The 14,757-nt window shown below is 40.6% G+C and overlaps 1 non-coding gene across 1 annotated transcript; it reads right to left on the bottom strand.

Annotated features, from left to right (window-relative positions):
* Positions 1 to 1,103: 1,103 nt before the first annotated feature.
* LOC139011922 (small nucleolar RNA SNORA51) lies at positions 1,104 to 1,235 on the bottom strand. The gene has a single exon (XR_011471732.1). It is a non-coding gene; the product is annotated as a small nucleolar RNA SNORA51 (small nucleolar RNA).
* Between the last annotated feature and the right edge of the window lie 13,522 nt (positions 1,236 to 14,757).

Here is a 14,757-nt window from a genome sequence, read left to right as displayed (position 1 = left end):
TTGTTATTTAACATGTTTAATGTGAATCCTAGTAGCTGGCACAAAATAAGTTATCAGTAAATCTTATCCTTTATGATTTGTTCTAGCACAATAAAAAGTCAATGAAGGACTTTAAGTGGTGGTGGTGGTGGTGGTGGTGGTGGTGGTGGGTGTGTATTTGTGACATGGCGGGGGTATTGACATAAGATTTGCATTTTGCAAGTTCTCTTTGGCTACAGGGAGGAAAATAGATTGTGGAGGATCAATATTAGAACTAATGAGGTAGTGTAGGAGCCTACTGGAGTAATCTGACAAAATATGATGGTAGCTGGAATTAAGAATGGCAATAGAGAAGAAAGAAAAGAGGTAAAATGTTATAGATGGGATGAGGTGAAGAAAAGGATAACGTCAAGGATGACATTGAGCCGAAACCGGTTTGGCTCGGTGGATAGAGCGTCGGCCTGCGGACTCAAGGGTCCCGGGTTCGATTCCGGTCAAGGGCATGTGTCTGGGTTGTGGGCACATCCCCAGTGGGAGATGTGCAGGAGGCAGCTGATCGATGCTTCTCTCTCATCGATGTTTCTAGCTCTCTATCTCTCTCCCTCCCTCTCTGTAAAAAATCAATAAAATATATTTTTTTTAAAAAAAGGATGACATTGAGTTTCCTAGTTGAGCAAATAAGTGAGTGTTGGTGCCACTCACTGAAATAGAGAACACTGGAGGAAGAGGAGGGGAAAGAGAAAGGGGAAAATTATGCTTTCTATTTTTGAATGCCTAGCTTTAGTGCCTGTGGGACATGCAGGCAGCTGGGCAAAGGCTGAAAGTAATGAGAAATTCTGGCCTAGAAATGTAACTTTTGGAACTTGACAGCCTTTAGAGAGTAATTAAATCCATGGATGAAATCACCCTCCGAGGATAAGAGGAGGAGCAGGCCAAGGGAAGAACCCTGAGGATGAACTGAGGAACCAGAGCTGTTGATCAAGATCAAGAATCTAGAGAAATAGGAAGAAATGGAGAGCATACATGAAGGAGAGAATTTAAAGGAAAGAGTGTTTCAAATCTTGTTGGAAATTCAAGTAAGTTTAAGAAAGTTTTAAATTCTTTTTTTTTTTCTTTTTTTTTCTCAATGTCTCCCCCTTCACAATACAGACCAGGCAAAGAGCCTGAGCTGAGGTGTATATGGGGTGAGTTTACTCTGCCTCCTATTTCTGTACAGTCAGTGTAAGCACACAGCCTGTGGTAAACACCAGGAGGCCTAAATTCTCTTTAATATACCACCCTCTTAGCCTAAGTGAACCTACTATTTGCCTTCATGAAAATCTCTGCCCTTTAAATTCTCTGTTCTTATCCCTCCCACTTTTTTTTGTTACGTATTCTTAACAATTCTCATTTGCCTCCTTCATAGCTTGAATCCCATTACCAACCATTTTAACATTGTCCCTACCATTGTTAGCCAATAGCTCTAAATCAATCCATATTAAACAACTGGCACTGGCCCTGTCTACTACTTAGAATCCTTTTCTCTCCCTATTTTCACTTCTAATCAACATCTATGACATTCCCAATAGTATCTATTTCAAATATTTTCCATCTTCCTAAAAGCATGGCAACCCTCTCAACACCAGTCCCAGTAAACAACTTTACCTCCTATTTACCGGGAAGACGGGTCCACTGATGTGAGCTTTCTTGGAAACTTCCCTCTTTCATACTTTAACATCTCTTATCTTTTTTTATTCTTTCCCTCTTCCTATCTATTAAAACTAAAAAAATCCTCTTCTCCAAATCTAACTTACATGTCACCTTAACCTCGGTCCCCCGGTCATTTCTGACCTATCTCTAAATATTGCTTTTTTTCTCTACTCTAGCCACTGCCTTCCTGTCTACTGGTATAAGTAAATTCAAGTCCTCTGTGGCAGACAGACTCTAACATCTATAATTCCCACCTCGTGGTGTTCATGACCTTGGATAGTGGGACCTGTGACTTGTTTCTAACAATTAGAATATGGCAAAGGTAACAGGATGTACATGATTATGTGTATGTGATTAAGATATATAATGCCTGTCTTTCAAGGACATACTTTCTCTTGCTGACATATTGGAATTCTCATGTGCAAGGCACTGATGGTAGCCTACAACCAATAGCCATCAAAACTGTGGTCCTTAGTACAACAGCACACAAGAAACTGAATACTGCTAAAAGCCAAAGTGGGTGCTCCCCCAGTCCAGCATCAGATGAGACTGCCAACTCAACTGACACCTTGATTGCAGCTTTATGACACCCTAATGCAGATCCAGTTTGACGAATCCTCCCATTGAGAAGTGAACTTTATTTCTCCAACCCTTGAATCTTGGTAGGCCTGTGGCTTGCTTTTACTATCGGAATGTGGTTGAAATAGCGCTTTTTAACTTCAGAGACTGAGACTTAAGAGATCTGCAGCCTTGACTACTTTTATGCACTTGGAACATATCTTCTTATCCCACCTCTATGCTGTGAGAAGCCAAGCCTCATGAATAAACTATGTGGAGGACAACCAATCCTCTTTGGTGAGCAGCCCCAGGTGAACTCTCAGCCAACAGCCAGCATTCACTGCAGTCATGTGAGTGAGCCATTTTCAATGTTCCTGTTAATCAAGTCTCCAGATGACATCGGCCTCCCCGTGCCCCAGTCTACACCATGTAGAGCTGAAGAACCACCCAGATGAGTCAAATCCACTCACAGAAATGTGAGAAACAAATTATGTTATTATTTTTAATACACTATGTCCGGGGTTGATTGTAAATCAGAAATAGAAAACTAACACACTAGCTATGCTTTTCATCTTGTCTGATGCAGCAGTTTATTTAAAGACCAATAATGACCTTAGTCTGAAAATTCAGTAGCCTTTTCTTTGCTTCAAGGCATATGACACTTGTGAAATTTTTTCTGTTGATGCTTTCTTTTCCTTTCATATTTGTGAAATACTCTAGGACTCCATTTCTTCCCTTCATTCCTCAAATGTAGATGTTTCCCAAGGTACAAGGACATTTCTCTCTAAACTCTCTTCCTTGGTAGTCTCATTCAATCTTATTGTTTTAAATATCACCTCTGGGCAGATAATGTCTAAAGCCTTTAAGAGAAATGATGATTAGAAGCTCAAGGTCTGGAAATGGGCCAGACAGTGCTTTAATCCTGAACCTGCCAATTACTAGCCATGTGACACTGAAGTGGTTTAACCTTTAAACCTCTTCTCTTAAATCTGGATAATAATAGCATCTTGCTCATAAGGTTATCAATTCAGCCTGCCACAGAATAAGCACTCAGTAAATCAGTGCTTTTCAATGTTTTACAGTTTTTCATATCACTGCTTGCATAAGCAAAATGATAATATTTGCATGCACTCAGGGTAAATGGAAGCAGCTGCTCAGATCAAGGACAATGGACCGGAGAGCTTTGATCTCTCCAGCCCCTGTAGTCCAGTCCCCACCCTAGGGGATAATCACTATTGGCACACCAATGGGAAGCTTTACAGTAAGTGGCACCAATTATTATTTTTATTTCTGGTCCTGAGCTCTCTCTGAAGCTCCATGTCCTCTTTACTGGATACCTTCCACCAACCCCATCCTAAAAAACAGACAATGATTCTTAAAGTGAGGTCCCCTGATCAGTAGTATAAGTATCAGCTAAGAAATTGTTAGAAATGCAAATATTCATGCATTCTTAGAAATGCAAATGCAAATGATCAAACCTGCTGAATCAGCAACTCTGGGGATGGCCCCAGCAAACTGTGTTGTAACATATTTGTGGTGATTTTGATGCAGGCTGAAGTGTGAGAACCAAGGACCTTAGTGATTTTCACTTGGAGTAGCTATGCCTACTCCCCTCCCCTTGCTCCCTATTTGGTTTCATTCGTTCTACTCCCCTCCCAGCTCTCTGGGCCTCAAACCTCAGATTAATTCTTGACTCTTCCATTCTACCTGCCTTCCATATCAAATCATTCACTAATCCTGTCTTTGCCTCCAGCAACATTATTCACATCTCTTTCTTTCTCACTCTCAAACCAATCACTCAAAATCTAACTTACCAATGACCAATTTCACTAACAGCCAGGTAGGATAAAGCAAATTTAATTTTAAAATTAAATTAATATATCATTAAATATTAATAAAAGTATAAATAAATTATAATTATATAAATAAAGTGAATTTTAAATTATAACTAAATTATTAATCATAGTAAATAAAATTACTTTTATTTTTAAAGTTTATGTTTTATAGTCAAATCTGCGCATTATTTTCTTCATGACTTCTATCACTTCTTTTTTTTTTTTTTTTTAAATATATTTTATTGATTTTTTACAGAGAGGAAGGGAGAGGGATAGAGAGTTAGAAACATCGATGAGAGAGAAACATCGATCAGCTGCCTCCTGCACACCCCCCACTGAGGATGTGCCCGCAACCCAGGTACATGCCCTTAACCGGAATCGAACCTGGGACCTTTCAGTCCGCAGGCCGACGCTCTATCCACTGAGCCAAACCGGTTTTGGCAGACTTCTATCACTTCTAAGTTCACTATTTTCTTGCCCCTCCAGAAACTTGATAAATATCTAATTCTATTTTGCTAGTTTTTCTACACTTCAATATTCTTACATTTAACTCTTGAATTCTCTAAATATTGTTTTGTGGGCTTTTTATGTAAAGTGAAGGTCAAATTACCTGCCCACTTTTTGCTCACAAGGGGATGGCTCGTCCTTTACAATTTTAAGTTCTGAATTCTGGCCACACATGAAGATCAAAGAAGATGAGCAGGAAGAGTGAACTGCTCTGATTGTTTCATAAGCCAGTGGTTGTCCCACTTTCTACATTTGGCTGTCTTTCTCTGAAGGGTCTTCCATTCTTATTAGCAGCTTAGAATGGACTTATTTGCTAGAAACTAAGACAGGAGTGTTTTATATAAATTAGCTTGAAAATCCTTAAATGCTCAAAAATTAGTGTTAGGAAATTAAACCTTTTGGATCTTTCCTTACTGTGAGGCAGTTTCTCTCCCTGGCCCAGCTAAGGAAGTGGAAACAAGGAGGAGACTGAGTAAAAGTCACTACAAGATAAGAGAAAATGGCAGACCCACTTTTCTGCCTGATAGAATGTGTAAAGCAGGAAGCAGGGCTTGGAAGACAGGAGTCAGAAACATGTGGGATGTTTCTTTTTTAAAAAAATATTTTTATTGATTGCAGAGAGGAAGGGAGAAAGAGAGAGAGATGGAAACATCAATGATGAGAGAGAATCATTGATTGGCTGCCCCCTGCACACCCCCTACTGGGGATCCAGCCCGAAACCGGGGCATGTGCCCTTGACTGGATTCGAACCTGAGACCCGTCAGTCTTCAGGCCGACACTCTATCCACTGAGCCAAACCAGCTAGGGCTCATCATTGATGTTTCTATCTCTCTTTCCCTCTCCCTTCCTCTCTGAAATCAATAAATACATATATATATTTTTTTAAGAAGGCAGCCATCTGCAAGCCTGGTAGAGAGGCCTTTAAAGAAACCAACACCTTGATCTTGGACTTCTAGCCTCCAGAACTGTGAGAAAATAAACTTTCTTATTAGCAGCTTAGAATTAGCAGCTTAAATTTCATTTAAACCACTCAGTCTGTGGTATTTTGTTATGGCAGCCCAAGAAAAATAAAACTATGGCATAGTCATCTGATAATAGGTTAGCTGTTCAACAATTCACAAGGTGTATCTGGCTTTGAGAGGTGATTTTACATGTAAGAATTTACATTTTTTAACATACCACTATATTATGAAAATAGATCTTTAGGGCCCAACATGAAGACTTTAGGAGAATACCACAATGAAATATGAATCTACATAATCAAGGAGTGTATGAATCTATATCTCCTTGCAGAAATAACTACTATTGAATTCTAGTACAAGACCCAAGAGGGAGGACTAAGTTAAAGCTGAGATATTCCACAATTCTCTAAGAAATCTCTTTTTATCAGAACTAGGTCACTGATCATTTAGTAACTGCCATGACCGCCAGTGTCTTGGAGGAGGCTGTGGATATTCCTGTGAAAGGCCCTATTATTCTAACAACAAAAGTTATTAAATTGCCACTTTGTACCTCTCCAAACTGAAAGAAGAGCTCCCGCCTGGTACTTGCCCTCCAACATGTTTACAATTATGCTCGCCAGTTTCATCCCAATAGCATGCCTTGCTCTTAGGCACATGTTTATCATGCATTGTTCATAGCTCCTGTACTTTTTACTCCGCTGTGATTAAATTGACGGCAGGGTCTGCAGGTCGAAGGAAATGAAAGAGAAAAAAAGGGAGACCATTTTATGTGGGACCATTGTAATTATGCTTCCACTATAGTTTTGTGTTTTGGCACTGGCTACAAAAAGGGGCAGCCACATAGCTGTCCCTTCTAACACTGGTACAAACAGCCTTGCAAATAAGCTATTAATAGCATTCTCTCTTCTCCAAACAATCCTCTTTTTCTGCCTCTTCCCACATCACTAGTACAAAAAAATTTGCCTAAAATGTACAATTTTTAAATTATGCTTAAATTATTATTATGAACTTATTCATGCATCGTGTACCTCCATAAATAGATTATAAACTCCTGGGCAGAGGAACTATGATCTCTGGTATACTGTTGAACCCAGCAGCAGCACCTGGTACAGAGTAGGCAGATAATAGATATTTAACAAATGAAACTCAGTTCCCAAGAAAAATACCACCAAGACCTTAAATAGGAAAGGAATGCTTTAATAAATCACTTTCCACCTACTTATTTGTTTCTGTAGCTCACTCTGAATTTTTTTGGACTCTAAATATGTATGACTTGAGCAGAATCTAACCCACTATCTTCTTAGCTTTCCAAGGGCAAAATCTGGCCCCAACAAATCTTAGTTCCAACCTTTTCCCCTTCATTTATGACCCTTCCTCTCTGAGATGCCCTTCAGATTCCCTACCTCTACATGTCATGGTTGATCCTCTTTCTTTCATGAAGCCTAGCCCAACTAGTGCCTTTCAAACTGATCTTTTCCTCTTCATATTCCTATTATGTTTATTGTCATGCAATTCTCCTTGTGTTGATTCATGTTGTGAATCCTCCCCCTACAACTGAACTCTTAGAGCTCAGTAACATTTACTAGAATGCTTTACTAGCACCTAACACATAATGCACAGCAGAAACTCAATACTTGCTTAGTAAGTTTTTTTTTCTAAAGTGAGAGGAAAGCATTTACCCAATGCGCTCACATCTCTCCCACCTTCCTTCTTAGTTCATCCAAAAGGCAAAGATGCCAAATCAATTGGTCTTATTACAGAACACTGATTGGGCCAAATTTACTTTTGGGGGATGACTTTTAAAAATCACTCACTTATTAAACCATTATTTATTGAGGTCCTCAATAAATAATAATTGCTCTATGGAACAAGGCAGACACTGGGGATTTGCAGTGAATAGACTTACAACTCCCACTGTAGCAAGAAGTGACAATAAAGACATCAACAAACAAATGAGGTCATCTTAGATTAAAGAATACAAAGAATAAATAGAACACAGTAATGAGACTGTCTTAGAGAGATAATTTATTTAGTTTAAGGTGTCAGAAAAGGCCCAAGGAGGTGAGAATTTAGCCTAAATAAAGAGAAGGAGCCATTATGCAAAGATCAGATGAAGCAAGGCCAAAGTTGCTGGAGGAGAGCCAGGAGTAAGGTGGGGAGTAGTCAAGATGAGGAGCAAGAAGTGAAGAGTCACCAGACCATGAAGCACCAGGAGGGCCATGATGTCCAGGTTAGCCAGGAGGTTGACAGTTTGTTCTAAACTAGAGGCTCAGTACACGGAATTTGTGCATCGGGGAGGGGGTATCCCTCAACCCGGCCTGCACCCTCTCCAATCTGGGACCCCTCAGGGGATGTCTGACTGCCGGTTTAGGCCCGATCCCTGTTCAGGTCTAAACAGGCAGTCAGACATCCCTCTCACAATCCAGGACCACTGGCTTCTAACTGCTCGCCGTCCTGCGTGCCTGACTGCCCCTAACTGCTTCTGCCTGCCAGCCTGATCACCCCTTAACTGCTCCCCTGCCGGCCTGATTGACGCGTAACTGCTCTCCTGCTGGCCTGATCACCTCCAACTGCCCTCCCCTGCCAGCCTGATAACCCCCAACTGCTCTCCCCTGCCAGCCTGATCGTCCCCAACTGCCCTCCCCTGCCAGCCTGATCGCCCACAATTGCCCTCCCCCGCTGGCTTGATCACCCCCAACTGCTCTCCCCTGCCAGCCTGATCGCCCCCAACTACCCTCCCCTGCCAGCCTGATCGCCCACAACTACCCTCCCCTGCCAGCCTGATCGCCCACAACTACCCTCCCCTGCCACGACCCGCCTCCTCCACCGGGACCTGCCTCCTCCACACAAGGCGGCAGAGACACCGGGATGGGCCTCCTCCGCGCCTTGGGACCCCCAGGCCTCACCGCGTGGAGTGGCCACTGGGCCCCACCTCTGCTGTGCGTGTGGCCATCTTGTGACGGCCATCTTGTGATGACATAGTGCAAGGGCATGACTCCACCTAGGCTTTCATTATATAGGATAGAACGGGAAGCCACTGGAAGATTGTAACAGGAAAGAATATGAACTGGTTTATAATTTAAACCCTAATCCTGGCTGTGGCACTGGGAATGATTGTGATAAGGCAAGAATGGAAATAGGGCTGTAGTTACAACACTGTAATCCATGCAGTAATCCAGGCAGGAAGTGATAGAGGCCTGGATTAGTGTGGCAGCAGTGAAAAGGGTGAGAAGTGTATGGATTCAGAAGACATTTTGGTAGTAAAACCAAGAGGACTTATTGATGGATGAGACACTGTAGATGGAGTAAGGACAAAGGAGAAATTTAGGGTGACTTATAGACTTTTGGCCCAAGCAGTTGGGTGCCATTAACTGATATGGGAAAGAGTTGGGGATATGCAGGTTTAAAATAGGGGTTGGATATGGAAACCCCTATTTGAGATATGTTCATTTTATTTTTTATTATTATTTTAGAGAGAGGGGAAAGAGAGAGAGAGAGAGAGAGAGAGAGAGAGAGAGAGAAATCCACTTGTTGTTTCATTTTATTTATACATTCACTGGTTGATTCCTGTATGTGCCCTGACCAGATTAAACCCACAACCCTGGAGTATTGGGACAATGCCCTAACTAACTAAGCTACCTGGCCAGGGCCTGGATATGTTAATTTCAAAATGACTGTTAGGCATTCAGTTAAGTCCATGTAGAAGAATCAATTAAGTCACCACGGTTTATCATGGGAACCTGCAACCATTTCTTTCTTTTTGCACTGCTACCTAAGCTGGCTGATCATTGCTTCCATGATGCAATAGAAAGTTCCGGTACCATATAGTTACCCAGAGGTGAAGCATGCAGGATTTCAATTTTTAGGATTATGAAGAAGTAAAAGCTCTACATTGACCTCTAGTCTAAACCACACACTCCATCCTAGGAGCATGGACATCACATAATAAGGAATGTTAATTTGATTAAGATCAAAAGTATGTGATCCTAGAGTCCAGGTTTTTATTTCTCCATCCAACCATTTACTACCTAGTTTAATTTGTATTTCTGTACCCATACCTATATGCAGCAAATGATAGGAAGAAGCTGAAAAATACCCAGTGGTCATACAACTCTCTTGAGGCTTGTGTTAATATCGCCTCACTCTCTGAGTCTATGACCTTGAGAGCTGCCATTAAGAAACTGTTTCTTTCATCAGGATCTCTGAAGTTCCCTGATCCTTTGTACTGCATTGTTAAAATGCTTTCCCATTGGGTGAAACTATTTATGTTGTGGGGGAGTGGGTGGTGATATCATGCTTAGATATGACTCAAAAAATGTGTTTTTAAAAGCAAATACAGTATTTCTTATTTAATGATGTTCTTTGTATGAATGACTCCCTTGAGAGAGGTGTCCTATAGGTAAATTCCATCAAGTAATATCCAGTTCCTAACCTTATCCTAGAAAAGAGCTGATACAACTTCTATATAAAAATTTCACTGTTTTTGTTAATATATATCACAGCTAATATCCTTCAGAAACCAAGGTATTAAACTGTGTTTATAATGGAAGTGTTTGCAAAAGGAGCTTTAGGATTTTTTAAATGACCTAACAATAATCTAGGTTGTGGAAAATAAACACAAGCATAATTGTCATTGTGAGAAATCCTAGCAATCCTTTGTAAAAATATCAACCATTAATTCACCAAAGCAATAATAAATTGAGAACAGAAAAGTCCAAGCAAGCACACACAATAGTATCTTGCTTATTGATGGGTATTAAGTATTGGCAGACATTCTCATGGCTCTCATACATGTATATTCCTAAACAAGCACCTACACCAATAGTTTTAATACTCACTCCAAACAAAAGACCTTATTTAAATACACTGAAATTCTCTTTATCTGTCTCCACACTCTAGGGACTAAGGCCACATCTGAGTCAAGGCTCCCAATGATTTAATGAGCAAAATATCCAGAAAAATACAAGGGTTCCCCTCTGCCTCTCATGAGAAATTAATCAAAAATTAAGTCTTCCCCAAAGGATGTCCAATGCCCCCTCCCCTACCCCATTAAGAAAAATCCTGTTGCTTTCCTCATATCAGCAGTTGTGCAATAACTCTGTACTGAATCTCAAGAAACTAGGGATTTTTCTATTTAAAGGCCTGAGGAAATATGCCTGGCATGAATTCTTATGAGAATGAGAAGTTGCCTTTATGTTCAGAGTAGCTTCTCTGATTGCCCTGATGAAATATCTCAGAATTCAAGGTAGCACTTTCCTTAATGGCCTAGAGGCTGCTAACTCCAACCTGGAACCCAGAGCCTCTGCAAAGACTTAAGGGCTTTTCGGGGCTAGCCGTTGGGCTCTGCATCAACCCTGCCTGATTTTGAACTACCTCTCCCACCCCACTGAAGTTTTTCTCCTTTTTCTGTTATCAATCACTGGCCAAAGTCTTTTATGTTCTTTATTTCTCACTCAACATGGCATCTTCTCCTCAGTGTTTAAATTGTTGAGGAATCCACAGTGTCAAAGTTTAAGGTGTAGATACAAGAAGATATTCCTTGCTCCCTCCCACCGCTTCCCCAGGTCACTGAACTGTTTCTCTCTGCACCCAACTTTGTATTTTAAATAGATCATTTCTGAGATCTTGTGTGACTTTTAAGCTAAAGCCTAATTCAATGGAAGGAAGGAAATCAGAGCTTCTCTGTGCTTACGGTTTTATTATTTACAACTCAGCTATGCAGCATGAAGGGGTGGTATAAAACAGAAAGCAGAGTCATGCTTGCCTCTTAAGTTTTCTTGGTGTTTTTACAGCTCATCAGGAGGAAGTTGCCTGTGCCCAACTCAACTAAAAATAATGCCTCAAAAAGCCAGCCTTGTTTTGCAGGTGTTACACATTGCTGTTTTTAATGTAATTTATGTGGAAGGATAATTATGCAGTGGCCCTCAACTTTGCCTCACAGTCATTCATCATAACTATTTCTTGGTGATAATGTGCTACTGGAGACATGTAAGATTTCTATTTCGATGAAGAAGAATTTATGAAACTTTTTCCGTGGCTTTGATGAAGCAGAGGTCTAAATGCCAGTATAATGAAATGCAGGGCACATTTTTGTAAAGCTACCCTGGGGGGAAACGAAACAAACACACAATAGTAACTATAAAAAAATCCCTGAGCATTTAAGCTATAAATATTTATAGTATCTTCTATTTGTATAAGCACTTTATGGTTACATAGAGATGCTCATTCATTCTGTCATTTAATCCCCCCAACACCTTTGTAATAAAGAAACGCTTTTTTTTTTTTTCTTTCTATTTTCCAAATTGCACAACCATGACTCAAAGGCTGGTAAGTGTCCTGGGCTTGCGCCTAGATCAAGCACTTTCTCATCACAATGCTAATAATGTACTGTCCTTCAAATCTGAGGCCAAGGTGTTCGTGTTGCTTTACCTAGTAATCATGACAGGCAAAATGTGCCATAAACATTCTGTAGCCTAGCCATCTTGTCTAGTGATGCATATTGCTTAAAAGGCTGGTCCCAGCCCTCGCTGGTTTGGCTCAGTGAATAGAGCGTCAGCCTGTGGACTGAAGGGTCCCAGGTTTGATATTGGTCAAGGATTGCGGGCTCAATCAACATTAGGGGGTGTACAGGAGGCAGCCGATCAATGATTCTCTCTCATCATTGATGTTTCTGTCTCTCTCTCCCTTTCCCTTCTTCTCTGAAATCAATATTTTTAAATAAATAAATAAATAAATAAATAAATGGCTGGTCCCAGTTGTGGATTCAGTCTATAAATGTGAACTAGACTGTTTTATTTAACTATTGTGTGTGGACATCAAAATTGTGATCTTGATTACACTAGCACCATGCTTTAACCAGAATATTTTTTTCCAGTTACTAGAACACGTTTACAGGTATCTATCCATACTCTGATATGATGCAAGTTTTTAACAAAAACAAGCTCTGACCAGAATGAAGACACCTGGTGCTTCACGGATCAGAGTCATTATTAAATATTTATGTTCTATTGAGATTGAGGCACAAAGGGTGCTATACTGTCCTCTTGTCATTGTCTATATCAGCCAAAGAAGGATTCTACAACCATTCTACTCATTTGAATAATCCACAGGGGGAGGATTACTGACATGGAGTGCTCTTAAAAGGATGGCAGTTAATAGAATTGGGATGAGCTATACTCACCGAGACTACAGAACAAAGATCCACCTCCCTAGATGGGACGGTGCTTTTACCGTTTTTCTAGTGCTATGCATTTCCTCCCACCAGACAGGACAAACACATTCCATTTAACTTATAGTATTGGTCTTCAACTTTGTCCTATTTTACATGTAGGACCTACAAGAGTTTGGCATTCTTCTCCCATAGTGTAGCTGACCACTAAGGAGGGATCTAGGGATCTGAATGATATCTGTGATACCAAGACGTTCTTGGGTCCATCCTGAACATTTCCAAAGCTCATGAACAAGCCCATAGGTTATGAGATGCCTGGAGCAAGGAACGAAGTGTCTGGATATAACTCCTGAAAAGGCTTCATGTACAGGATGATTTCTCCCATTTAGTTTGATAATGACTTGGTAATGATGGTAGGACTGTGGGGAAACTGTTTCCACAGAGGGGAAAAAAAAGAGTTTAATTTTAGAAACTTTGTCAAAATAGATTCCTTTGAACTGCATGTGGGGCTTCATGCTGCTGCTCCCATAATGATGGTGGACATCAGGAGGCCAATCAATGTTTCCAAGATCCCACCAGCCACTCTGGTATCTCCCTTACTATTTCCTCTAGAACTTCACAAAAGTTGTAGCAATGAAGGGGAGATTCCAGGGATAGTAACACAATAACATTTTCCTGACTGTGTTGTAGTGGGAGAAAGAGAATAGAAACTTGTATAGGAAAGGAAAAATGTGAGAAAATACTAGGAGATTGAGTATAGTGTTCTAATGCAGGTCAAACTCAAAATCACTGCCTCCTACTTCTGAATCTGGGAACAGGCCAATGAAGCAATGAAAACACAGCTCACATCTTTTTATATTAATATGTATAAATATACCTAACATGCAGTGAGCAGTTGCTATATGCCTGCATATAGCACTTTACATGAATAATTTCATTTTCCTGCACAGGAAGTCTACGAGGGTACCAACGTTATCCTCATTTTACTAATAGGGAACGTGGTATTTAAAGAGGCTTAGTAACTTGTCCAAGCATACTTGTTATCAATCCTGTATTCTCTTAATTCTCGATCCCACACAGCTTCCCACTAGACTTTTGCCAGAGGATGTTTTCTGTGAGATGCTTCTGCTCTGTGGGGCTCCCTCAGTTTGTCCTACACACTAAGGCAGCTTCCCAGGTCTCAGGACTTAGATGAAAGGCAGCCAGGTATAACAGAAAGAGTGAAGAGTCAAAACCTTTTCCAGCAGATGTACTTGCGAGACAGGCAAACCTGAGGTAATCATTTGGCCTATCAGAACCTCAGATATAAAGCAGGAATAATATTTTCTCTTCCAACCTGATAGTTATTAATATAAGAATCAGAGTGGGCTTGGGGGGCTTAATCTGTTTGGGTAATCTTACCCATGACCCCGGTTGGGTGAGTGGTTTCTAGGTATTTCCAGAGGTTAAAAAGAAAGATTTATCAGGGAGCAGTCTTAGAACATTAATGTAACAAACTTACTCATCTTCCTTCTCCTCCCTAATCTCTCCTTAAGGAAAATTAGTTGAAAATGAATGGCAGATTTCACAGTTATCTTGGGGTTCTCACTTAGCCTCTTGATTGCCTTACCTGCCAAATAAGTATGATCTGTACTGTCCAATACAGAGTACTAGCCACATGTGGCTATTTCAATTTAATAATTAAAATTTTAGTTCTTCAGTCATACTAGCCACATTTCTTTTTTTAAAATATATTCTTATTGCCGAAACCGGTTTGGCTCAGTGGATAGAGCGTCGGCCTTCGGACTCAAGGGTCCGGGTTCGATTCCGGTCAAGGGCATGTGCCTCGGTTGCGGGCACATCCCCAGTGGGGGGTGTGCAGGAGGCAGCTGATCGATGTTTCTCTCTCATCGATGTTTCTAACTCTCTATCTCTCTCCCTTTCTCTCTGTGAAAAATCAATAAAATATATTTTAAAAAAATAAAATAAAATATATTCTTATTGATTTCAGAGAGGAAGGGAGAGGAAGAGTTAGAAACATCAATGGTGAGAGAGAATCATTGATCGGCTGCCTCCTGAA

The sequence above is a fragment of the Myotis yumanensis genome, unplaced genomic scaffold (assembly GCF_028538775.1).
Source record: "Myotis yumanensis isolate MYYU_CA2020_CCGP unplaced genomic scaffold, mMyoYum1.0.hap1 SCAF_5, whole genome shotgun sequence".
NCBI lineage: Eukaryota > Metazoa > Chordata > Mammalia > Chiroptera > Vespertilionidae > Myotis > Myotis yumanensis.
The sequence above is the reverse complement of the archived record's forward strand: the minus strand, read 5'-3'. Positions and strand labels throughout refer to the sequence as shown.